This window comes from Anabrus simplex, chromosome 2 (genome assembly GCF_040414725.1).
Source record: "Anabrus simplex isolate iqAnaSimp1 chromosome 2, ASM4041472v1, whole genome shotgun sequence".
Taxonomy (NCBI): Eukaryota; Metazoa; Arthropoda; class Insecta; order Orthoptera; family Tettigoniidae; genus Anabrus; species Anabrus simplex.
In genome coordinates, this window is record NC_090266.1 from 875,901,162 (window position 1) to 875,926,731 (window position 25,570).

Below are 25,570 nucleotides of genomic sequence, written 5' to 3' on the forward strand. Positions count from 1 at the left end.
TGGGTGTGTGTGTCGTCTTCATCATCATTCCATCTTCATCACGACGCGCAGGTCGCCTACGGGAGTCAAATCGAAAGACCTGCACCTGGCGAGCCGAACTTGTCCTCGGACACTCCCGCCACTAAAAGCCATACGCTATTTCATTTCATTTTTACTTTCGTAGTACAGCAGAATAAGTAGCGATAGCAGAAGTGAGGAGGACATAAAATATAGACTAGCACAAGCAAGGGAAGCCTTTCCTAAGAAAGAATAATAGTAATGTTATTGATTTTACGACCCACTAACTACTGTACTTTTAGGGTTGTCGGAGACTTCTAAGAAAGAATATTTGGTCACATCAAACATACATAGTTTTGAAGGCTTTTGTCTGGAGCACGGGATTGAGTGGAAGTAAAACATGGACAATAACTAGCGTCGAAAGAAAAACAGAAGCTTTTGAAATGTGGTGTTACAAAAGAAGACTGAAGTTCAGATAATTGGATCGGATCACAAATGAAGAGATACTTCATCGAGTTCGTGAGCGGAGAACGATTTCACCAGATGAAGAGATAAATAGGACATATCCTGAGACACTCAGGATTTTTATGTTGTATTTTAAGGGAAGTGAAGGCGTTAAGAACATTAGGGGCAGAGCATGACATGAATATGACAAAATATTAGAATAGATATAGGCCTAGGATGTAGCAGTGGCGTAAAAATTAAAAGGTTCTCAAAGGATAGGGTTGCGAGGCGATCTACATCAAACCAGTCTAGCCGGTTGTACATTTAGATCGCTGCACACAATCACAATTATTAAAAGGAAAGTCATAGTTCGTGTTTTATTATGATATTTCTGGTGACCATAATTAATGCTTTCTTGTTGCTGTGAGAGGATGAAGGGATCGATACACTCTGGAAGTAAGTCTATGTGTCTTGCATGGCCTTTCTAAGGGAGACATATAAATAACGCTAAAGATGGCTTTGTATAACTTTCAGATAACATAACTTCGTATTGGCACTCACTCCCAATTTTTAGAATTTTCTCCAGGTCTGTTACGATGACCTGCATATTTTCAGGTTTGATTCTGCGATCAAGTTTTGCAACTCAATATTAAAACGCCTAAATTCATCAACGGGAACACAGAATTTAATGATGTATAAACCATCGCGCTAAATAAACTGTAACCAGTAGAATTCTCTGTCTCGTTCTTGCAGCATTGCCGACCCACGAACTCTACGTGCAGATATCCTGCGGCTAGGAGAACTTCCTCCTCCTTCTTCTTATTCTTCTTTTTATCTGTTTACCCTCCAGGGTCGGCTTTTCCCTCGGACTCAGCGAGGGATCCCACCTCTACTGCCTCAAGGGCAGTGTCCTGGAGCTTCAGACTCTGGGCCGGGGGATACAACTGGGAGGATGACCAGTACCTCGCCCAGGCGCCTCCCCTGCTATGCTGAACAGGGGCCTTGCGGGGGATGGGAAGATTGGAAGGGATGGACCGGGAAGAGGGAAGAAAGCGGCCATGACCTTAAGTTATGGTACCATCCCGGCATTTGTCTGGAGGTGAAGTGGGAAACCACGGAAAACCACTGAAAACCACTTCCAGGATGGCTGAGGTGGGAATCCAACAAAGCTCTACTCAGTTGACGTCACGAGGCTGAGTGGACCCCGTTCCAGCCCTCGTACCACTTTTCAAATTTCGTGGCAGAGCCTGTAATCGAACCCGAGCTTCCGGGGGTGGAATCTTATCACACTAACCACTACACCACAGAGGTGGACCGACCTTCCTTAATAATACTAATGTTATTGGCTTTACGTGCCACTAACTACTTTTACGGTTTTCGGAGACGCCGAGATGCCAGAATTTAGTCCCGCAGGAGTTCTTTAACCTGTCTACCAACACATGGCTGGCGTATTTGAGCACCTTCAAATACCACCAGACAGAGCCAGGATAGAACCTGCCAAGTTGGGGTCAGAAGGCCAACGCCTCAACCGTCTGAGCCACTCAGCCCGGCAAGAACTTCCTTGTGGTTTATACTATTGACGTTTACAATTGGTAGGTAAAATGGGTCAACCTATTCAATACCACACTAATAAAGCATGTACCTACAGTTGGTCAAAAAACAGTTACATTGTCATATAATTAGTACATGGGACCGGTTTCAGTCGCTTGGGCCATCATCAGACGGAAATATATTTCTTAAAATGGCACAAGTAAAAACATGAAACATCATAAAACAAACAGAGACACCTAAAACACAATACACATTAAAATCAATCTGATAGAAAACTTCCTGGCACCTATGACCAAGCGTCGCAAATATTGTACAGTGATTTTTTTATTTTATAGAATTTGTTTTACGTCGCACCAACACAGATAGGTCTTAAGGCGACGACGGGATGGGAAAGGCCTAGGAGTGGAAAGGAAGCGGCCGTGGCCTTAGTTTAGGTACAGCCCCAACATTTGCCTGGTGTGAAAAGGGAAACCACGGAAAACCACCTGCAGGGCTGCCGACAGTGGGGTTCGAACCCATTATCTCCCGAATGCAAGCTCATAGCTGCGCGCCCCTAACTGCACGGCCAACTCGAACGGTTACAGTAAATTTAGACTTTGGCGTAATAAAATCATTAAACATGCCTAGACATCAAGATAAGAGAACACTCCTAAAATCAGTCTCCGACGGAAAGCTTGATGACACTTGTGTACATACGTCATAGAAATGTACCCTAGTTTTGAATTAGTGAGTTATTGTGTGGTGCCCATTTTTGACTTGCTTGATCTTAACAAATAACTTATGAAAAATGAAATATCGTATGGCTTTTTTTTTAGTGCCGGGATATCCCAGGACGGGTTCGGCTCACCAGGTGCAGGTCTTTGTATTTGACTCCCGTAGGCGACCTGCGCGTCGTGATGAGGATGAAATGATGATGAAGACAACACATACACCCAGCCCCCGTGCCATTGGAATTAACCAATTAAGGTTAAAATCCCCGACCCGACCGGGAATCGAACCCGGGACCCTCTGAACCAAAGGCCAGTACGCTGATCGTTCAGCCAACGAGTCGGACACTTATGTACACTTGTGAGTGATTGAGGTGTGGGGGGGGGGCGACATCAATAGTTATTGCAGAAATAGGTAGTGGCCCAGTAGGTTTTCTGTCGATACGGATCAGGCCGATGTCTCTAATAAAAAGAAAGAAGGGGAATATAAAATCCTGAACTGCTGTGTGTGGGACAAAGCGCAAAGATGTAATCAGAACTTTTTGACCAGATATAGTTACATGTTTTATTAATGTGGTATTGAATAGGTGGACCCATTTTACCTACCAATTGTAACTACTTTCAATACGGATCATCATGACATTTTTCTCATACGATATTAAATATTACTCACACTTATGATGAGGAAACAGAATAGTGAACGAAAGTAGGGAACTGTCTGAAAGGAAAACAGTTCAGTCTTGTCTTGTATTGTTCTATAATTAAAGTGAGATTCACCAGGAGCTGTTTTACTTCAGAGCAACCTACCTGCTGGCAAATATCAAAATCTGAAGATTCCGACTTGATCAGGAGTGAGTTTCCAGAAGAATTTATTTGCATTAAGGTCGGCTTTTGTCTAAAGTGACTTATACGTCATTAAAATTCTGTGTTCCCATTAATTAATTTAGGAGCCGAGGTTATGAAAAGCTTAGGGAGACCAGAGATCTACGATAAGGTAGCTAAATTCAGTATTGATTGATTTCAAGGTACGAAGCATGGCAGAAGAAGAGGCGATAGTGCAGCCTTACGGAAGTGCTTAGTTCATTGACACAGGCCTCTATAGTGTATACATGTATAGCACCCATTGTCTAGTTCCAAGGGTAGAGTAGGCCTATGTACTGTACATAACTGACGACATCTGATGTCATACGTGTTCATTTCTGCGAACTGTCGTAACTTTCATCTCAGATGTGTTGTAGGCGTCCGCAATTTAATTATTAGTTCTTGTTCATGAAAGTAATATTTTGATAAACCGAGCGAGTTGATTACGCGGTTTAAGTCACGTAGCTGTACGCTTGAATTCGGGAGATGGTGGATTATATACCGGGCGAGTTGGCCGTGCTATTAGGGGCGCGTGGCTCTGAGCTTACATCCGGGAGATAGTGGGTTCGAACCCCACTGTCAGCAGCCATGAAGATGGTTTTCCGTGGTTTCCCACTTTCACACCAGGGCTGGATCTTAATTAGGGCCACGGCCGATTCCTTCCCACTCCTAGGCCTTTCCTATCCCATTGTCGCAATAAGACCTATCAGTGTCAGTGCGACGGAAAAACAAATAGTAAAAACAAAATTGGTGGATAATATTTTGTAATCAACATTCAGCATTCATTGTCTAACTTCATTGGTGCGCAAACGACTGTCGTTTCACTGATATCAGTTCTACGCTGTTTGGAAAACATAAATGAGCGAATACATACATACATACACTGACTGACCGAGCAAATGCAACACCAAGAAGGAGTGGTCAGAACTTTATGCCAATTGCAGGGTAGACTGACGTCACTGAGGTATGCTCATGATGTGAAATGCGCCGCTGTGCTGCGCACGTAGCGAACGATAAATGGGACACGGCGTTGGCGAATGGCCCACTTCGTACCGTGATTTCTCAGCCGACAGTCATTGTAGAACGTGTTGTCGTGTGCCACAGGACACGTGTATAGCTAAGAATGCCAGGCCGCCGTCAACGGAGGCATTTCCAGCAGACAGACGACTTTACGAGGGGTATGGTGATCGGGCTGAGAAGGGCAGGTTGGTCGCTTCGTCAAATCGCAGCCGATACCCATAGGGATGTGTCCACGGTGCAGCGCCTGTGGCGAAGATGGTTGGCGCAGGGACATGTGGCACGTGCGAGGGGTCCAGGCGCAGCCCGAGTGACGTCAGCACGCGAGGATCGGCGCATCCGCCGCCAAGCGGTGGCAGCCCCGCACGCCACGTCAACCGCCATTCTTCAGCATGTGCAAGACACCCTGGCTGTTCCAATATCGACCAGAACAATTTCCCGTCGATTGGTTGAAGGAGGCCTGCACTCCCGGCGTCCGCTCAGAAGACTACCATTGACTCCACAGCATAGACGTGCACGCCTGGCATGGTGCCGGGCTAGAGCGACTTGGATGAGGGAATGGCGGAACGTCGTGTTCTCCGATGAGTCACGCTTCTGTTCTGTCAGTGATAGTCACCGCAGACGAGTGTGGCGTCGGCGTGGAGAAAGGTCAAATCCGGCAGTAACTGTGGAGCGCCCTACCGCTAGACAACGCGGCATCATGGTTTGGGGCGCTATTGCGTATGATTCCACGTCACCTCTAGTGCGTATTCAAGGCACGTTAAATGCCCACCGCTACGTGCAGCATGTGCTGCGGCCGGTGGCACTCCCGTACCTTCAGGGGCTGCCCAATGCTCTGTTTCAGCAGGATAATGCCCGCCCACACACTGCTCGCATCTCCCAACAGGCTCTACGAGGTGTACAGATGCTTCCGTGGCCAGCGTACTCTCCGGATCTCTCACCAATCGAACACGTGTGGGATCTCATTGGACGCCGTTTGCAAACTCTGCCCCAGCCTCGTACGGACGACCAACTGTGGCAAATGGTTGACAGAGAATGGAGAACCATCCCTCAGGACACCATCCGCACTCTTATTGACTCTGTACCTCGACGTGTTTCTGCGTGCATCGCCGCTCGCGGTGGTCCTGCATCCTACTGAATCGATGCCGTGCGCATTGTGTAACCTGCATATCGGTTTGAAATAAACATCAATTATTCGTCCGTGCCGTCTCTGTTTTTTCCCCAACTTTCATCCCTTTCGAACCACTCCTTCTTGGTGTTGCATTTGCTCTGTCAGTCAGTGTACATACATACATACATACATACATACATACATACACCATCGTTATAACGTGTTAAAGATCCATTTTGTCGTCCCTGAATTTCAGACTTGCTCTGACTCAGGGTTTCGTTCCTACCCGAAAGTCGTAGTGCTGGCTCCGCTCCTGCCTTTTGCGCCGAGCGCCGAAGTGCCGTGGGGTGAGGAGGTAGTAGGTAACAGTATTGCTGGGAAAGGAGCGGTAGAAGCGGAGCAGTTGTTCGCGCAACATGAATCGGTATCTCCGATTACCTCCGTTGCCTCCGCTTCCTCCGTTAAAACCGTTATGCAAGGAAAGGAGCGGTAGGAGCGGAGTAGTTTCTTTAGTATGACCTATTTTAAGTAGAGTGTCAACGTGGCCAAGCCGTTGGACTGTTACGTATGGTAACCTTTTTAAGCAACAGATGCGGTAGTGTTTTTTACTGAAGAAATTACCGTATATTATATAATACCAATACATCATTGAATGTAACAATAATTCATAATTTTTTGATATATTAAAGAGAACTATGTTATAAAAAGGCAGCCTCATAATAAATACACCCAATTACTTCGGAGCCACAGCCATACACCAAACACGTAAATAAATAAATAAATAAATAAATAAACGTTTCAGTCAAGAAGAAACAAGTTCAAGGCTACATACGTTACTTGAAGAAATATTTAGAGTTTCCACGTAAGAAAAGCGAAGTGTTTGCTCGTTCTGGCGATAAAGCGTTTCTTCTTGCTGTGATTATTTCTCCAGCAGCAGAAAAACCTTCTCTCCGCTGGGACAGAGGTAGCTAGAATACAAAGGTAGTATCCAGCTATTTCATGAAGCGGATTAGATTGGTTCGCTAATTGAGCCCAGTACTTGACAGGGTCAGTCAACCTATGCCCTGGCTCTAATTCCACGTACTGCCTTAGGAGTATCGTGGTATTCGACGTAGGCGTCTCAACACGTCGCTTCTGGGCCAGCTTTGCCTCCAAAAACGCTAAGCTGTGGTGTGAGCTTTTTAAATATAGCCCTGACTTTGAAACATTTAGTGAGCAGCTTAAAATTTATCAGTTTTATTTCGCTATTCCACGTTGAAATGCAAACGTTGAAAGAGTGTATTCCCTGATTAATACATAGTGATCAGAAGAAAGAAACCGTTTGCTGACCGAGTCGGATAAGGGTATTATAATAGTAAAGTACAACTTTATAAACATGTCATGTGTTGAGTTTTACAATTATTTATTACAAAACAATCATTCATATTTGATGTCGAACGTGGGTGCAGTCGATAAGTGCCAGCATAAAATAGCTACAACTTCAGCATCTTCATCAGCAGAACAGTTATAAGGTATGTAATACTAAGTTTTGTATGTAAATATTAAAATTCCATTTGTCCTCCATTTTTAGAACAGTTTTATGAAAAGTCCTCCTTTTATTACGAGTCTGTACTCCATTTGAAAATTTAGAGTTGGTCACTCTAAATAAATTAGATGTGCCGCCTCCCGTTGAAAAACTACGTGCACATAATTTGCACTTGGCAGATTTCTTCTGATCGCGTTCTGCATCGAAAATATTCAAAATAACTAATGGTTTTCGTGGCATTAGCTACATAGTGAAGGTGGTGCCAGAAAGTTCACCCGTCACACGCAGCAACTGACAGGAAGGAGTGTTTTGAATGAATGAGCAGAGCAGGTTCGCTCCGTTTCCTCCGCCAGCCTCCGTATACCTCCGCAATTCTCCGCAGTAGTACCAGCGAATACCGGTGGAGCGCTTCACTTGCTACAACCGATTCAATCACTCGGAGAACTGCCTCCTCTGCCAGCACTAGGACAATCCGGCCGTGCGACAGCAAAGCAGCCTTCTTGCCAGCCTGTCAGCCGGTCTGTTTAATAGCAATGTTATAATGCCATTTTGCTTTACGTCCCACTAACAACTTTTTCGGTTTTCGGAGACACCGAGTGTCAGAATTTTGTCCCGAAGGAGTTCTTTTAGGTGTCAGTAATTCTACTCGCACGTGGCCGACGTATTTGAGCACCTTCAAATACCACCGGAGTGAGCCAGGATCGAACCTGCCAAGTAAAGTTAAGAAGGCCAGCGCCTGAACCGTCTGAGCCACTCAGCCCTGCGGTCTGTTTTCGAATAGGTTTCATGCTTTCTAATGGCCCAGGTCTGACTTTGATTTATTTACCAGACTTTTATCACTTTTAGCTGAGAATGTTCCCCATTACGTCCAGACTGAGCTGATAGATCCGCAGTGCAAAACTCTGCTCAGAGATATGTTTCAGAAATCCCGAAATGTGCACGATTTTTATAAAATAATTCAGCAACAACAATATCTTGGACAGCACAGGAAAGGCGCTAAAGTTCTTTCGACGTTCAGTTCCATTTACAGTATGCCACTTTCCTATTCATACACAACCCACTTCGTTATAAAGAGTTCTATGTGCCTGTATAGTTGTGGAAATTATTGATTTATAGTTATGTGTCATGAACGTAATAACAAGAAGTAAACACTCAATGCACAATTTGTTTGTTAGTCCAAATAATTTGTGTTTACACAAATAAAAACTGCATACACTCCAAAACTTCAAGTCACTTTATTATTCATACACTAACTAGTATAGATAACGCCATCCGACAACATTGAACGGGGCATACGTACTGTAAGTAGGTGTGGTGCGAGGAGAGGTGTAGCAGGTTGTGTTCGCCTTAGACCTGTGAGAGTGCTGGTAGAAATGGGCAAGGGTAAAGTGCTTGGATATGAGCTGAAAGAGACAATTGTCAGTCTAGCGCTTATAGGGTACACCATACGAAAAATAGGCGTCTTGGTGAAGAAAGGTCATGCCACTGTTCGATATGTCGTGAATAAGTTTAAGTACGAAGGGTCGTTGAAGAATGTGCCAAGAAAACCCAAACAAAAGAAACTAAGCCTACAAGCAGAAAGACTTATTGTGAGGCAAGTGAAATTCAACTCTCTCATAAGTAATCCAAAGCTGCGGACAGTGCTGGAAGTTGCTCCTGGGAAGAAAATATATACTCAGAAGGTCCTGCGGGTTTTACATCGACACGGTTACCATGGCCTTGTACCAAGGAAGAGGCCCTATGTTAGCAAGAAAAACCATGCAGCAAGACTGTTCTTTGCGAAAGAACACGTAAACAAGGGCCAGATTTGGAACCATGTCATCTGGTTCGTTGAAACTAAAATCGACCTGTTTGGTTCCGATGGTGCCCGTAGGGTGCGGAGAAAGACCAATACGGACAACGATGTGGCCAATACAATTCCCACAGTGACACACAAAGGTGGATCGCTTATGATGTGGGGCTATATGTCGGCACAAGGTGTAGAGAATATTCAATTTATTGAAGGCACGATGGACAACGTATTGTACAATAACATTTTGAAAAACAGTGTTAAACAAAATGCTGAAAAATTGGGGATGCTACCAACCTACATGTTTCAATAGGAAGACGACCATAAACATACCACTGCTTTGAACAAGGAATGGTTAATTTGGAACATTCCAAAACAATTAGAAACACCTCCCCAGTCTGCTGACTTAAAACCTATTAAACGTTTATGGATGTGTTTTTAGTCTAGGGTCCCTAGTAGAAAGGTTTCATCCAAAGATGACTTAAAACGTGTGGTGACCCAAGAATTGTACAGTATCAGCCATGAAACGTGTGCGAGGCTAGTAGGTGTCAAGCTGTCATTAAAGCTAAAGGTTACTCCACAAAAAACTAGGATTGGTGCTATGGTTCATTTCATTCACATGTTTAGTTGAAGAACTGGCATCTGTATGAATAACAATGTGACGTAGGAAAAGGTCATGTTTTGTTGTATTCTCCAGTATTGTTTACGGTATGTTGTTATAAATATTATTTTTGTATGGCATTGTAAAGAAATCCACCAGAAATAAATTTCTTAAAAGACAATTACTGTAACATGCATTTGAATGTCCAAAATATACTGCTCTTTTCACAATATAAAACTGTATGAATAAGAAAGTGACATACTGTATGTGTAGGCGCGACTTTCTGTTACGAAACTGACCAAGTCCCGGCAACGAATAGGTTTAACAACTTCAAACTGCACAACCCCGTACAAGAGACAGTGCAGCGAACTCCTGTACGAAACATTGTACAGTCCGGACAAACACACGTTCATGCCATATCATAGTGTTCTTTGTTTTGCTGAAAACAGTGAATACATGTGTCAGTACGCAAAGTATAGATATTATAAAATATATGATTATTTTTGTCATCATATTTGATTACAAAAGTCGTCCCCACAGCGTAGGGGCAGTGTGCCTGCATCTCAGCTGGAGGCTTCGGGTTCGATTCCCGGGCAGGACAGGGTTTTTACCTGGATTTGATGGGTGGTTTGAGGTCCACTAAGACTACATGATTACACTGAGGAGCTATCCAAATGTAAGATAGCGGCCCCGGTCTAGAAAGCCAAGAATAACTGCCGAGATGATTCGTCGTGTCTACCACAGGACACCTCGTAATCTGCAGGACTTCGGACTGAGCAGCGGTCACTTGGAAGGCTAATGCCTTTCGGGGCTCTTGCACCATGGTCTATTTATTTTAAATGCGGTTACGAAGGCTATGAACCCGGAATTTACTTCAACAGTGCAAATTCAGCACAAGCACACCTTCCGCTTACGCCCTGCCTGCCTTGACTGTGGGCATACATCCGTATCTCTCACACACTTTCGCCGAATATCGCAGGGATGGAGGAAGTGGTCGCCCTCCTGAGGGTGCACCAAGGTAGTTAGAATAAGAGGTAGGGATCACGCGCAGGTCTTGCCCGTCGGTGACGTCATCAGAACCCTCAGCGCCTTGTCTTCTGCAGGAGGTAATACACAGCTGTGAGAAGTGGTGGGCTAGCGACGGAATCGAGTAAAATCGAGTAGTGCTCTTAGAATCGATATACTCGACTCCAGACTCGAGTCCAAGCATACTAGTGTCGCTATCTGTGAACATGTCTTAGAACTATACTCTATTGTACTGGAATGCACGGCATTTAGGGTCACCCACAGACTATTTTTGTGATGTGGGTTGCAATGTGTTTGGTGCTGATGATTGGTTTCGTTAAGTCATCGGCCGTCAATAATTTGATTGTTACGATAATTATTATCATCATAGGAAAAGATTTATGACTTGCTGTTGTTGTTGTTGTTGCTATTTTGCTTTACGTTGCACAGACACAGATAGGTCTTATGGCGACCATGGGACAGGAAAGGCCTAGAAATGGGAAGGAAGCGGCCGTGGCCTTAATTAAGGAACAGCCCCAGCATTTGCCTGTTGTGAAAATGGGAAACCACGTAAAACAATCTTCAAGGCTGCCGACAGTGGGGTTCGAACCCATTATCTCCCGGATTCTGCGCACCACTGACCGCACGGCCAACTCGTCCGGTTTATGACTTACTAACAAACTGTCAACTTGAAAGATATACAAGTAGGACCGAAGATGAGCGTGGGATGGGGACAATTTCCACACTATGTACCCCACTTTTTCTAATGTCAATAACGGCGGAGTTCTATTATTATTATTATTATTATTATTATTATTATTATTATTATTATTATTATTATTATTATTACTTTTATTACTGTACAGCCTGGAAGTAGCCACCAGGAATTTGTCGATTGCTATGAAATATTGTTCCCGTGACGTTCTTGTAGGAAAACGTGTAATAAAATTTTGCAAAATATTGGCAATGTTACTGCCAGAGAAAATTATTGCAAAGATACATGTGTAGGGCGTTCAGAAATATAAATGTGCTCTGGTATCACGTATTGGTATTGTCTGACTCGTTGGCTGAATGGTCAGCGTACTGGCTTTCGATTCGATTCCCGGGCGGGTCGGGGATTTTAATCGCTTCTGAGTAATTCTCCTGGCTCAGGGACTGGGTGTTTGAGTCCGTCACAACACTCTTCTCTTCATATTCACACAACACACAGCACTACCAATCACCACAGAAACACGCAATAGTGATTACGTCCCTCCATACAGCGTTGGAGTCAGGAAGGGCATCCAACCCTAAAACAGGGCCAAATCCACATGTGCGACGCAGTTCGCACCCGAGACCCCACAGGTGTGGGAAAAGCTGTAGGAAAATAAGAATAAGAAGAAGTATCACTTATTTGTATTGTATTCACGCATTCTGCATAAATAACATGCAAATCTCCTCTCATTCCTATTTGATTAAATCACATTAACATTCACTGGCCAGTGGCTAAGTGGGGTGCTCCCTTTAATACCTGAAAAACCACGCGAGTTGGCGGTTCGGTTAGGGAGGCGCGGCTGTGAGCTTGCATCTGGGAGATAGTGGATTCGAATCCCACTGTCGGCAGCCCTGAAGATGGTTTCCCCTGGTTTCCCATGTTCACACTAGGTAAATGCTAGGGCCACGGCCGCTTCCTTCCCCCTCCTAGGCCTTTCTTGTCCCATCGTCGCCAAAAGACCTATCTGTCCCGGTGCGACGTAAAGGCACTAGACAAAAAAAAGTAGTAATGTATATTTCTTCAGCAATTAACACACAAAGGACTGGGTTCATATCAACCTTTAAATGACAATATTAGGGTAGTAGGAGTCGATCATTGTTGCTCTACGTTATGTTTCCTGTGTGGGAGAGAATAATAATAATAGACATGATATTGTATTGAGCCGTATCCTTCCAGCCCATAATAATAATTAGAGTATTATTTGACCCAATATGTAAAATTAATTCATAAAATTTACAGTCTAACATGTTAAAGCATCGTATCCCAAGATAGTTGATACCGGATGTTGAGCAAGACGGTGAGTCGCTGGACATTGCTTCTTATTTCCGTATGACCGTGAGGAAGGGGGCGTAACCAAGCGCTGGCAAGGATCGACACGTGTAGTAGATGCTGACTAAGCAATATATTTCAGCCAATGAAAATTAAGGACATGGGAAACATGGAGGCCATACCGCGCCAAATCTTAATTCCAGAATGACCAACGTGCTCTGTTGCTAAAGTCAGTTTCTGTAGGTAATCGGTTTTCCACAGTTTCAGAAGTCAGATATATTTGGAAAAGTAATATAAAAATTGGTGGAAGCGATTTGCTAGTGTTTGAGCTGCGTTTTGTAAATATATCACAAATAATATTGTGTCATCATATACGACGAATTTTCTGATTGGTGGTTGGTTCAGCCACCCGGGAACCCCAGTATTAATATGGCGTCACCGAAGCCTCCTCAGTAACCCAAGCTCTGGAGAGCGTCACTCTGTGTTAAATGCTTGGATAGTGCGGAAGCACAAACTCTGAATTGGTGATCGTGATTCCAGTAACAGTATCTGGTTCTAAATGATATTTTAAATTGTGCAGTTGGAAGATTTTACTGTTCTTGAGTAAATGGAATAGTATATTTTAGCAGAGTTTACTTTCAATATATAAAGACGGTGCTTAGTGACCGATGTGTAGCAAGTGTAGTGGAGACGTGCTATTGTTTCACTACTTCGCGACGGGCGCGTTTCGCGAGGAACTTCCGTAGCGAACCGTGTGCTGCTTTTAAAACTGTATTCTCACCCTTTAAGTGAAGTGTATGATAAATGTATCAGTGTGTTTAGCTGATCTTGTTAAGAGAAAGGGTATTTCGGCTCGTAGCATTAAGCAGCGAAGATATTGTCAACCATAGTCTTCGGTGTTCCAGTGGAGTATTTTCCAGCAAGATGATGGCGATGCATGCAGAAGAAAGAAGTGCATTCTTACATGTTAATGCTGTGATTAACATGGAGTAAATCCCTCCAGCGGGGATGTAAACTGCTATCCTGGTATCTCGAGAGTCGTCGGATGGAATTCAGTTAAGACGCATGTGTTATTTATGACATGATATGTAAATTATGTTCAGGTACTAGGGCAGTGTAGATAGAATTTTAATTTTCATGTAAAGTAAGCCTGACGGCATGTGTTTGTTTGATTTTGTTAATATGATAGATTCGGATACGAGAATAATGCATGTTTATTTTATTTTCATTTTGCTTTATGATTAGATGATTGGGAAAATGAGGGATTGATAGGATTAGTTGTTGTTTATTTACGTATGTTACTTAGTATAGGATATTCCGAGTTTTCCTTATTTATATGCTAGAAGGGCTAGATTGACAGGTTCATTTTTATACAACGTTCCATACGTATTAGTTCATTTCATTTCGGTTATTCAGAGAGACAGGTATAGATATTCTGCATGGCGCATCATTTTACGGAAGCTGACTGAAGAAGCTGCAGAACGTCGTTGTTAAAATAAGATCTTTGAGTTAAGTTGGATTCTGTTTTACCTGATGGTCTGTAAAGGACATGAACTGAGTCTCATAATGTGGAAGGCCAATGGGATTTATGAGAAATAATGAGATAAAGATTGCATGCCGAATTATAATGTATTGATGCAGGATGATTGTATGCCTGACAAGAGAAAGAATATTGTGCAGATGTGTGTGCCTGCTAAGTGTCTTCTGAGTGTATATTGTGATCAGAATGGACAGTATTAATTCCAGACTATTGAGTCTGATGATATTCAATGGTAAAAGCATGCTAAGAAAGTATGAATATACGTGAGTTTCCGTGTAGCCGGCGAAAGGCGTTATCTCATGGCAAGCTGATTTCTGGCCTGTGTTTATCTCTAGGTTGTGAAGGAGACGAGACTTCCTTGTGACCGCCCCGGGAGACAGAATCCAAACTTTAGCATGGTGTTGAGTTCAACATTTCCTTTCAGCTCGTAATCTACCCGGAAGGACATGACGGATGACCTCGCTGTTGAGCGCTCAAATGCAGCAGGAGGAGGCAATGTTGCCCATTGCTTTCTTCGTGATACCAAGGGTTATTTATATGTCTTCCCCTTAATGTTTTACATTGTTATTGGTGATTGTATACCTTGTCTCGTTGTTTTAAAAGGGAACAGCCCGAGTGCTGAAGTATTGATGGTTTATCTAATTCTGTCTAGATCTTTTGAAGTGAACCGGGTTTCACATTAGAATCTGTGTAGCATTTAAGACTTTACTCGATATCCGATGTATATAGATGTGTTTAGTTTGATTATTTGAATTGTTGTAAATATAGTGTAGGATATGCCCCTAGTATTTTGCATAACTTACATAGCGTCCATTGCGTCTTAATTATTTTCCTTTTCCACGTAACTTTTCTTTATAATGTAACTTTTATTTAACGGTAGTATTTCGACGACTCTCAGATTTAACTTAAATTTGGAAACTGTATCGTTGTGATGCGATAGTGTGTAACTCCATACGGAAATACCCCATGTCAGTGTTTGCGTATACTTGTTGCCAGACAATATAAACAATGGACTGTAAGAAGCAGCTCAGTCTTGATGTACAGTATATAATGTTCTTTGTTGAACTTGATTTTTGATTTCAAATGTTGTCTTATTATTCAAGTAACGTTTTGATTTCCATTTATTTTCTACATTTTTGAGTTCATTTTGACATATTATTTTTTTTATTTAATTGTGTTCTCGTAATATGATCGGGGATATTTATCAATAAATCCATCTTACCCCATATGATTGTTTCTCATTCGTGTTATACCTCCATTTCCTGTCATTGATTGATATTTTAGAGTAGAACTTCGATTTTTTATCCTGACCCAACAGACAACCTACCCACACTCTGCCCAACCCTGAGTTAGTCGGATGTTCATACAGGAATGGAGGCATCGTCCTAGAGGGTATTTACCCCTGGGTACGGTACAGTATAGGCTTTTAGGCTTGTGCCGTGTCAAGAAAATAAGGTGAAATTCTTAACGTTTCGCAGAAAACTGTGTTCTGCGTCCTCAGAAGAATTCTCGACTGTCCATGGTTTTCGGAGATGCCGAGGTGCCGGAATTTAGTCCCCCTGGAGTTCTATGACGTGCCAGTAAAACTACCGACACTAGGGTGACGTATCTGAACACCTTCAAATACCACCGGACGAAACCAGTATCGAACCTGCCAAGTAGGGCTCAGAAGGCCAGATAAGCAATGTTATCAATAACTTATGAGAATGGATGGCATATTCAGTGGAGTGGGTGAGAGACGCCGTGAACGGATATTTTCATACTTTATTATGCGTATATAGGTGTAACATTATCGTTCTCAAGTCGTCATCAAATTCAGATCTTTTTTTTTTTTTTTTTTGCTCATCCATTAAGAGTATTTTTATCGTACCGCTCTATCGCAATCCCATAGAACCTCAGCAACAACTTGTACCAAAGAGGATGTGTGACTTGTACAAGAGCGGACGAGAGAGCTAACGTGTGACGAATCTTCGCAAGCGAAACGAGTTCGAGCCTGGACTCGAAAGTGTCGAGTACCGCGATTCCAGGTATCACTCGCGCACATCACTAGCTGTGAGCTATTCTGTTTTAGCCACAAGTTAGAGATAACAGAACTTTATTGATATTTTAACCTCACCTCAGAAAAGGCATTTCATTTCACTATTTCATTAGTGTAATAATAAAAATCCACAGCCTGTTTCCAGTCATTCGACCGGGTCAGGAATGGAATGAATGAAGTCCCCATCTAGCGGCGAGGATAGGAGATGTGCCGGCTGCCGAAGCCTGTCGCTAGAGTAATAATAGGAGATCAAATACGGTGTAAATCAAGCAGCGTTTCTGAAGTATTTCGGTCTGTATAAAATGCTGTAACAATGCTAAGACTGTGATAGCCATGAAATGGCTATTCCGTATGTTCATGTTCCCAACACCTATATTAACAATAACAAGGGGCTCTAATTGTTACATACTCGAACATAAAAAAATATTAGGAAACTATATACACTGTCAACAGCAAAAACAGCAAATGTTAGGAAATTATAACAGTCCACAACACAAAAAGGAATGTTCCCCTCCGAGTGCCAGGGACGGACAAATTCCGCGTTAACATTAGATAGGCTATATAAATGAATGGGCCTGTATATTAACATTGTTAGCACTGGTTTCTTATACAACATAATAAACTGCATTTCATAAAAACGTAACAGGGGTGTTACACACAAACAATAATGCTGATGGTTTTTAAAAAGTATTATCACACAAACTTATCTATAGCATCAGTGGAATTCCTTTGCTTTTCTTCTTTCGTTATCGGTATTGTATTAACTGAAACTCGGTCTCTTGGATGCTTTACTTTTGTTTAGAGCATTCATTCGAATAAAAGAAAGGCTCCTCACGAAGCAACTTGCAAATTTATGAATTTCGGGGAATTTCTTCCACAGGACATCCGTAAAGTTTGTGATGACGTTAGAACCCTCTTTCGGTTTTTTCCCGTAGTAAAATTTGAACTACCGAGCTCGATAGCTGCAGTCGCTTAAGTGCGGCCAGTATCCAGTATTCGGGAGATAGTTTGTTCGAACGCTACTCTCGGCAGCCCTGAAGATTGTTGTCCGTGGTTTCCCATTTTCACACCAGACAAATGCTGGGGCTGTACCTTAATTAAGACCACGGCCGCTTCCTTCCCACTCCTAGCCTTTTCCTGTCCCATCGTCGCCGTAAGACCTATCTATGTCGGTGCGACGCTAAGCAACTTGTAAAAAAATTAAATACCGGGCGAGTTGGTCGTGTGGTTAGGAGCGCGCGGCTGTGAGCTTGCATCCAGGCACATGCTGGGGCTGTACCTTAATTAAGGCCACGGCCGCCTCCTTCCCACTCCTAGGCCTTTCCTATGCCTTCGACGCCATAAGACCTATCTGTGTCAGTGCGACGTAAAACAAATAGCAAACAAAAAAAAAATTGAACTATTTTCCCATCTGCACTACCGTGGTGTGCCAACTCTCTGTAGGCTGCATCAAACTGTCTCTAGACGTCTTTGAAATCAAATATCCACACCTTGTTGTAGGTAGACCTGTTTTCTCTCCATAATCGCTTTTTAAGCCGAGGTTCTTCTTTACCCTAAAAGCTATATAGCCAGTGAAGTCTTCAAGCAGCTCATCACGATCCTCGGTTTCGCGACTGTCCTCGAGCTGTTCCACTAGTTCTTCAAGGGTTTTAACGAACCCTTGCTCATCCTCCGGTAAAGAATAGGATGTTGTGGGCTCAACGTTGGCCTTGGACTGGCACACGGTTTCCGAGTTTTGATCGACTTCATCAGTGGCATGTGGTAACATATTTGCACGTGATGTATCATAATTTTCTCGAGAACAGTTGGAATTTCTTATCACCTCGGAAGCATTGAGGCTGAAAAGCAATGATTTCACCTTTTGCGTCACAGTTGTCGGAAGAGGATGGTCATAAAATCTTCCTAACCCTCAAAGCCTGAGAAAAATAGCTTTGAATAATGTCTTAATTACTTCTTGCTGCCACCATTTATTTAGGTCGGTGGCTAGAGAGAATAAATGAAAGTGTATGATTCGTTCCTTTGCGCGCCTGCTATGATTTGTGCAGCTTGCAATGGCGCAACAAACCATACTGAGAAGTGTACACTATTGCTGCTTTTTACGTTTTATCACATGAAATAAAAACACACGGTCTCTTATACACTACACATATGTTACTGGTTTTTTGGTTAAAATGGCGGTTGAAGTGGAATAACGTGTAGAAGAAGCTCTACGAAGTTTGGAAAAAAATCGCTGATACAGGACGATACCTGAAAGAAGAAATTAAGGAGAACATTCTAGCAACGGTGTTTTGAAAACCTGTGTTAATGCATTAAAAATAGAACTAACTATAGCGAAAGAGGAGAAAACGATACAACAAAAAGAGGTTATGGGTAACCAAAGAAATATCGCAACTGAGGGAACAGGCAGCTTCCCTAGGGACAACTAGCGCCATCTAGAAACATCGAGCAGAACCAAAACGAGGTTATGGGTAACTAGGAGATGTCACAGCCGGTCACAACTGAGGGAGCAGACAGCACCCCTGCGGGACAACTAGCGCCATCTAGCAACAACGAACAGAACCATCAAAGAGACTCGTCTACCGACACCACGCAGAAAGCAAACAATGTCACTACGGTCCGAGTAGCGCCACCGACACACGACGAACAGAACAAACGAAGAGTTCCATCTACTGGCAACGACAATAATCACCAAGGAGAGACCCCTACCAACACCATACAGGACGCAAATGGCAGCCGTGTCACCTACCGGCAACGAGCAGGAGACAAACAGTAGCCAGTTACCGCATAATAATCAAAGCGAAGAAACGTACAGAACGCTTGAAGACAAAAGGACAAAGAAAATGACCCAGCAAATGCAATCAATATTGGAAAATATCACGCAAATTATCAAAAAGCTGATAAGATAGGCGATCAGATGTACAAATCAACAGAATCTAACACCTCAGCTAGATCATTCAAAAACAAACCCTGAAATACCATACCGCTTAGGAAGGAATGCGCAGAAGCAGGGGCGGCCGTACCTTAGTGCTGAAGTGGTGCAGCACATTGCCTATTGGAAAAATAAATTAGTTTAAAAATATTATCTACAATCAAATATAGTGCAATGAAAAAGATGTCAGCTAAAGAATAGGAAATTATTCAACTCCCCTCACAACCAGGTAACTACTGGTGCGCTGCCCGCCGGGAGCTGTGCGATCACAGCTCAGCGACAATTTATAGGGAGGCCCAAGATTCACCGCCATCTAGCAACACGCGTGACGTCACGCAAAGCCGAACATAGCCGACTCCGTTCCGACCCGATACAGTCTCTTACTGTAGAACCCGACAGGGGCCAGTGGCTACGCGCGCACTGGGACTCGCATTGGCGTAATCATTTAAGAAAATACTGAAATATACACTTTCACTGTAGTAGGCATGATGACACGAAATCATGCCCAGTAGTTATTATTTCTTTTTTTGCTAGGGGCTTTACGTCGCACCGACACAGATAGGTCTTATGGCGACGATGGAATAGGAAAGGCCTAGGAGTTGGAAGGAAGCGGCCGTGGCCTTAATTAAGGTACAGCCCCAGCATTTTCCTGGTGTGAAAATGGGAAACCACGGAAAACCATTTTCAGGGCTGCCGATAGTGGGATTCGAACCTACTATCTCCCGGATGCAAGCTCACAGCCGCGCGCCTCTACGCGCACGGCCAACTCGCCCGGTGTAGTAGTTATTATTAAAAGTAACTTGAAGTATATTTTAAAATTCGAAGTTCTTTTTCTTTTCAGAAATAATAAAGCAAAGTATTATAATTTGTCAGAAACATAATGCTGAACTTCACCGGGATAGGAATATAACATAAAATAATTTTATTCAGAACTGTTCTGTTATGTTTGTGTCTTCAGTCAGAATCCTTGGAAAACTCTCTGTAAATAAAGAATGTTCACAGTTACAAAAATAATATTTTCATGACAGCAAGCGATGTATTTAAAATTCAGTGTAACTTTATTATTGATGTAAAACGATTATTCGTTTAGATACCAGTTTTCAATAAATAATAAAATTGTACAATAAAATACACAGTTATTATTCGTGAATAGCTAGTTATCTCCCTAGAAATGAAGTCTTTAGTTAATCTGCGTTTCAACCCAAACCTCCTAATTATCTCTATTTCTGTTTATATCTCCATGACAGTGAGAAGGTGGTGGTTATTTATTTATTTATTTATTTATTTAGCGTATGGCCCATACAATCAAATTGAGTTTAGATATAAATTATATACATATTTAAATAACAAGAAAACAATGAACAAGAAAAGGCTCCCTACAACTGAATGTCAAGATCACTGATCCACTGTATTGCTTCTGGAGTTGCCATCAGGAAATCCACTTCGCTGCCAGTGTATGCCCGCGTTTCACACTCTCTGACAATATGATGTATGGTTTGTCGTGCAGCTCCACAGTCACACGCGGGTGTCGGCAACTTGTTCCATTTAAACAGCATGTCTCTGCATCTGATATGGCCTGTTCTTATTCTGTTCAGAGCAGACCATGTTTTACGTGGTAGTTGGAATCCACTTGGAAGTTTGGCATTCGAGAACATACTGTGCAGGTGCGTCTCCGTTGCTGCTTTCCACCGTCTTTTCCACTCTGTAGTTGGGTTGTAGCTTCTAGCAACCATGTCTGAGGCGTTACGTAAAGTTGGATGGCGTGAACGTAATCTGTTTTGGTTGATAGTTCGTAGATCTTCGTGTACAGGTAGATCGGGGTTCCTTAAGATTTTATTGAATTCCTTGATAAGAGCGGTGTATCTGCGTAAATCAGATGGCATTATTCCAGATAGAAGCGGGAGCCAATGAGTTGGTGTAGATCGAATTGTGCCAGTTATTATGCGCATAGTGGAATTCAATTCAGTATCAATGAGTTTTGTGTGATGACTGTTCATCCATAATGGAGCACAGTACTCAGAATATACCAAGCCTAAAGCTGAAGACCGTAAAACGCTTGCCGAAGAACCCCAGGTAGTTCCACAAAGCTTATGAATGATGTTGTTACGTGTTTTCAGTTTCTGTGCAGAGCCCAGCAGATGTTGCTTGTAGGATAGTGTTCGATCCAAGATTACTCCAAGATATTTTGGGTTCCAGTTGTGGTGAAGTATCCTGCCACAGAAACTTACATTCAATTTAGTATTTGCTAAGTGATTGTTTGAATGGAAACAAGACACCTCCGTTTTGTTGGTGTTGGGCTTAAGTCTCCAGTTCCTGAAGTAAGTTTCCAAAATGGACAAATCCCTTGTTAAAATCTCTTCAGTTCTCTCCAGTTCTTTGTGTTGCACAGCTAATGCTATATCATCAGCATAGCAGAATTTCCGTGATGTAACTTCAGGAAGATCAGATATATATAAGCTGAACAGGAGTGGCGATAGGACTGAACCTTGAGGCAAACCATTTTTAAGCTTCCTCTCCTTGCTCACATTGTTCTCAATGATAACCTGAAGATCAGATATATATATAAGCTGAACAGGAGTGGCGATAGGACTGAACCTTGAGGCAAACCATTTTTAAGCTTCCTCTTCTTGCTCACATTGTTCTCGATGATAACCTGAAGCCTCCTATCACTCAACATATTGTTAATAAGTCTTGCTATCTTCATGCATGGTATGACCCGGAGAAGTTTATAGACCATACCTTCCCTCCACACGGTATCAAATGCAGCAGTGAGATCAACAAAAGCAACAGATGTTTTCAATTTTCTTTGGAACCCCATTTATATGAATGTTGTAAGTAACTTGTAACTTGATCACAACAGCTGCGACCTGGTTTGAAGCCTGCCTGATCCATGGGAATGTGCTGTAAAATGGTGCTGCTTATTCTGTTGAATATGAGTCTTTCTAACAGTTTGTAGCAACAGCTAAGGAGAGCTATGGGGCGATAATTTTCTGGCTTGTTGTTGGGTTTGCCAGGTTTTAAAATCGCAATTATCTTAGCTTTTTTGAACTCCAAAGGCACGTGTCCAGTTAGTAAGATGTCTGTGGAAAATGTTGCCAGCCATTTCTTCGCATTTTGTGGTGGTGATTATTGCTTTAAGAGAAAATAAAATTGGGCAACCATCAACGCTTAACAGACTGATCACAGGAAGAAGTCCGACATTTCGAAAAATGAAGGAATCGGCCAAAGAAAGACAAGGGTCACAAAGGACGTGAAAATGAAAGACTTCGTAGCATTCGCAGATGTAACACCGCCGGGGTCGGAAATGAACAAGAGTTGACCAAGAAAGGTTGGACAGGACTGATGAAAGTGTGGAGCCTAGCACAACTAAGTGGAAGCAACGCCAGGACCCAGTTAAGGGCCTCGTGCTCGCCAACCCACGCTCCCAAGCTGAAAGCCCCAGGGACCCCGTTTAACCGCCTCTTATGACAAGCAAGGGATACCGTGGATATTATATTCTACAGACCCTGCAACTTCAGAGGGTACCACCCGAGTTGGCCGTGTTCTAACGGGCGCGCAGCTGTGAGCATGCATCCGGGAGATGGTGGGTTCGAACCCCACTGTCGGCAGCCCTGAAGATGGTTTGCTATGGTTTCCAATTTTCATATCAGGCAAATGCTGGGGCTGTACCTTAATTAAAGCAATGGCCGCTTCCTTCCCATTCCTAGGCCTTTCCTATCCCACCGTCGCCATAAGGCCTATGTGTGTCGGTGCGACGTAAAGCAAGTTGTAAAAAAACCTCAGAGGGCTTCATGAAAGCCGCCATATATTACAAACAATAAGCCTATACAGTACTTCAGTGAAACTTTAATATTAAAGATTTCTGGATTGCATACTAATTCTGAATTTTTAAAAATAATGTGCCTAGCTATAACACATACAAAGGTTTATTTAACAATATTATTCTACGCTGCTATTACCTCCGTAGCTTAATGGTCAGCGTCAAGACCTCCATTTCAGAATGTCATAGGTTCGATTCTGGACCGGATCGCTTTTTAACTGCGTCTAGTTAATTTAATTCGGGTACTGCGTGGATTTATTTGCTAGTGGTTTAACGTCGCATTAACGCATTTTCAGGGCTTGCGACGGTGGAATTCGAACCCACCATCTGCCGCATGCAAGCTAGCAGCTGCACGATCCTAACCGCATGGCCAACTAACTCAGTACTCGTAATATTGAATACATCCCTTCACACATATTTGGCGTTAGGAAGGGCATCCTGTCGTAAAGCAGGCTCCAGTCCACATGTGCTGCACAGATGGCACCCGACTGCACAAGGATGTGGGAAAAGCGGAAGAAGAATAGGAAAATTCCATGGCACTATTGTTTTCCTATTTCATCTGTTATGCACATCATTTTTTTAAATTCAGAAATGTTTGTTTGTTTGTTTGTTTGTTTGTTTGTTTGTTTGTTTGTTTGTTTGTTTGTTTGTTTGTTTGTTTGTTTGTTTGTTTGTTTGTTTGTTTGTTTGTTTGTTTGTTTGTTTAAAGGGCCTAACAGATAGGTCATCGGCCAAACTCAGAATTAGTATCCAACCTAGAAATCTTTAATATTAAGGTGTCACTGAAGTACTGTATAGGTTTATTGTTGGTAATAAGTTGTCGTAAGAGGCGGCTAAAAGGGGTCCCTGTTGCTTTCAGCTTGGAAGCGTGGGTTGGCGACAAAAATGCTCTTAGATGAGTCCTGGCATTGCTTCTACTTAGTTGTGCCAGACTTCACACTTTCATCAATCCTGTCCAACCCCTCTTGATCAACTCTTGTTCATTTTCGACCCCGGCGGTATTACATCTGGGAATGCTACGAAGTCTTTCATTTTCATGCCCTTTGTGACCCTTGTCTTTCTTTGGCCGATTCCTTCATTTGCCGATCTGTCGGACTTCTTCCTGTGATCAGTTTGTTAAGCGTTGATGGTTGCCCAGCTGTATTTTCTCTTAAAGCAATAATCACGACCACCTTCTCACTGTCATGGAGATATAAACAGAAATAGAGATAATTAGGAGGTTTGGGTTGAAAGGGAGATTAACTAAAGACATAATTTCTAGGGAGATAACTAGCTATTCACGAATATTTTCTTTGTACAATTTTATTATTTACTGAGAACTGATATCTAATTAAATATTAGTTTTACTTTAATAATAAAGTTACACTGAATTTTAATCATATCGTTTGCTGTCATGAAATGAATAAATATTATTTATTTACAGAGAGTTTTCCAAGGATTCTGACCGAAGACACAAAACTAACAGAACAGTTCGTTCGTTCGTAATCTGTTTACCCTCCAGGGTCGGGTTTTCCCTCTGACTCAGCGAGGGATCCCACCTCTACTGCCTCAAGGGTAGCGTCCTGGAGCTTCAGACTGGCTCGGGGGATACAACTGGGGAGGATGACCAGTACCTCGCCCAGGTGGCCTCACCTGCTATGCTGAACAGGGGCCTTGTGGGGGAATGGGAAGTTTGGAAGGGATAGACAAGGAAGAGGGAAGGAAGCGGCGGTGGCCTTAAGTTAGGTACCATCCCGGCATTTGCCTGGAGGAGAATTGGGAAACCACGGAAAACCACTTCCAGGATGGCTGAGGAGGGAATCGAATCCGCTTCTACTCAGTTGACCTCCCGAGGCTGAGTGGACCCCGTTCCAGCCCTGGTGCCACTTTTCAAATTTCGTGGCAGAGCCGGGAATCGAACCCGGACCTCTGGGGGTGGCAGCTAATCACAGCAACCACTACGCCACAGGGGCGGACACTAACAGAACAGTTCTGAATAAAATTATTTTATGGCATATTTATATATTGTTTCTGATAAAGTGAAATTTACAGTAGTATCACATTTGTTGTGTAGACGTACTTTGTATTTATATTTCTGAAGAAAAAATTCGAATTTTAAAATATACTTCCAGTTATTTTCAACAATTTTAAATAATTATTAATACTGGGGATGATCTCATTTCATCATTTATAAAATGCGTACTACAGTGAAAATATATGTCAGTATTTTCTTAAATTATGACAATGCGAGTCCCATTGCGCGCGCAACCGCTGGCCGCTATCGGGAGCTGGAGTAAGATACTGTTCCGGGTCGGAGCGAAGTCGGCTATGTTCGGCTTTGCGTGACGTCACGCGTGGTGTTAAATGGCGGTGAATCTTAGGCCTCCCCAATTTATAAGCTTTTAGCCAGAAACCAGGAACTCTGCCTTTTGCGCATACGTGCCCAACTTTTCCGATACTAAGAGAATGTGTTCCGATAGGCTGTGGAAACAACAGCCAAGATATCACTTCACAGCGATTCTTCGTTCGACCACAGAGAGGCAGCACTAGCACTAGTCACACTTGCATTACGGCCGATATGAGAATGTCAAATTAAAGACATGATATTCTCGTATTCTTTAATTAAAATGTCT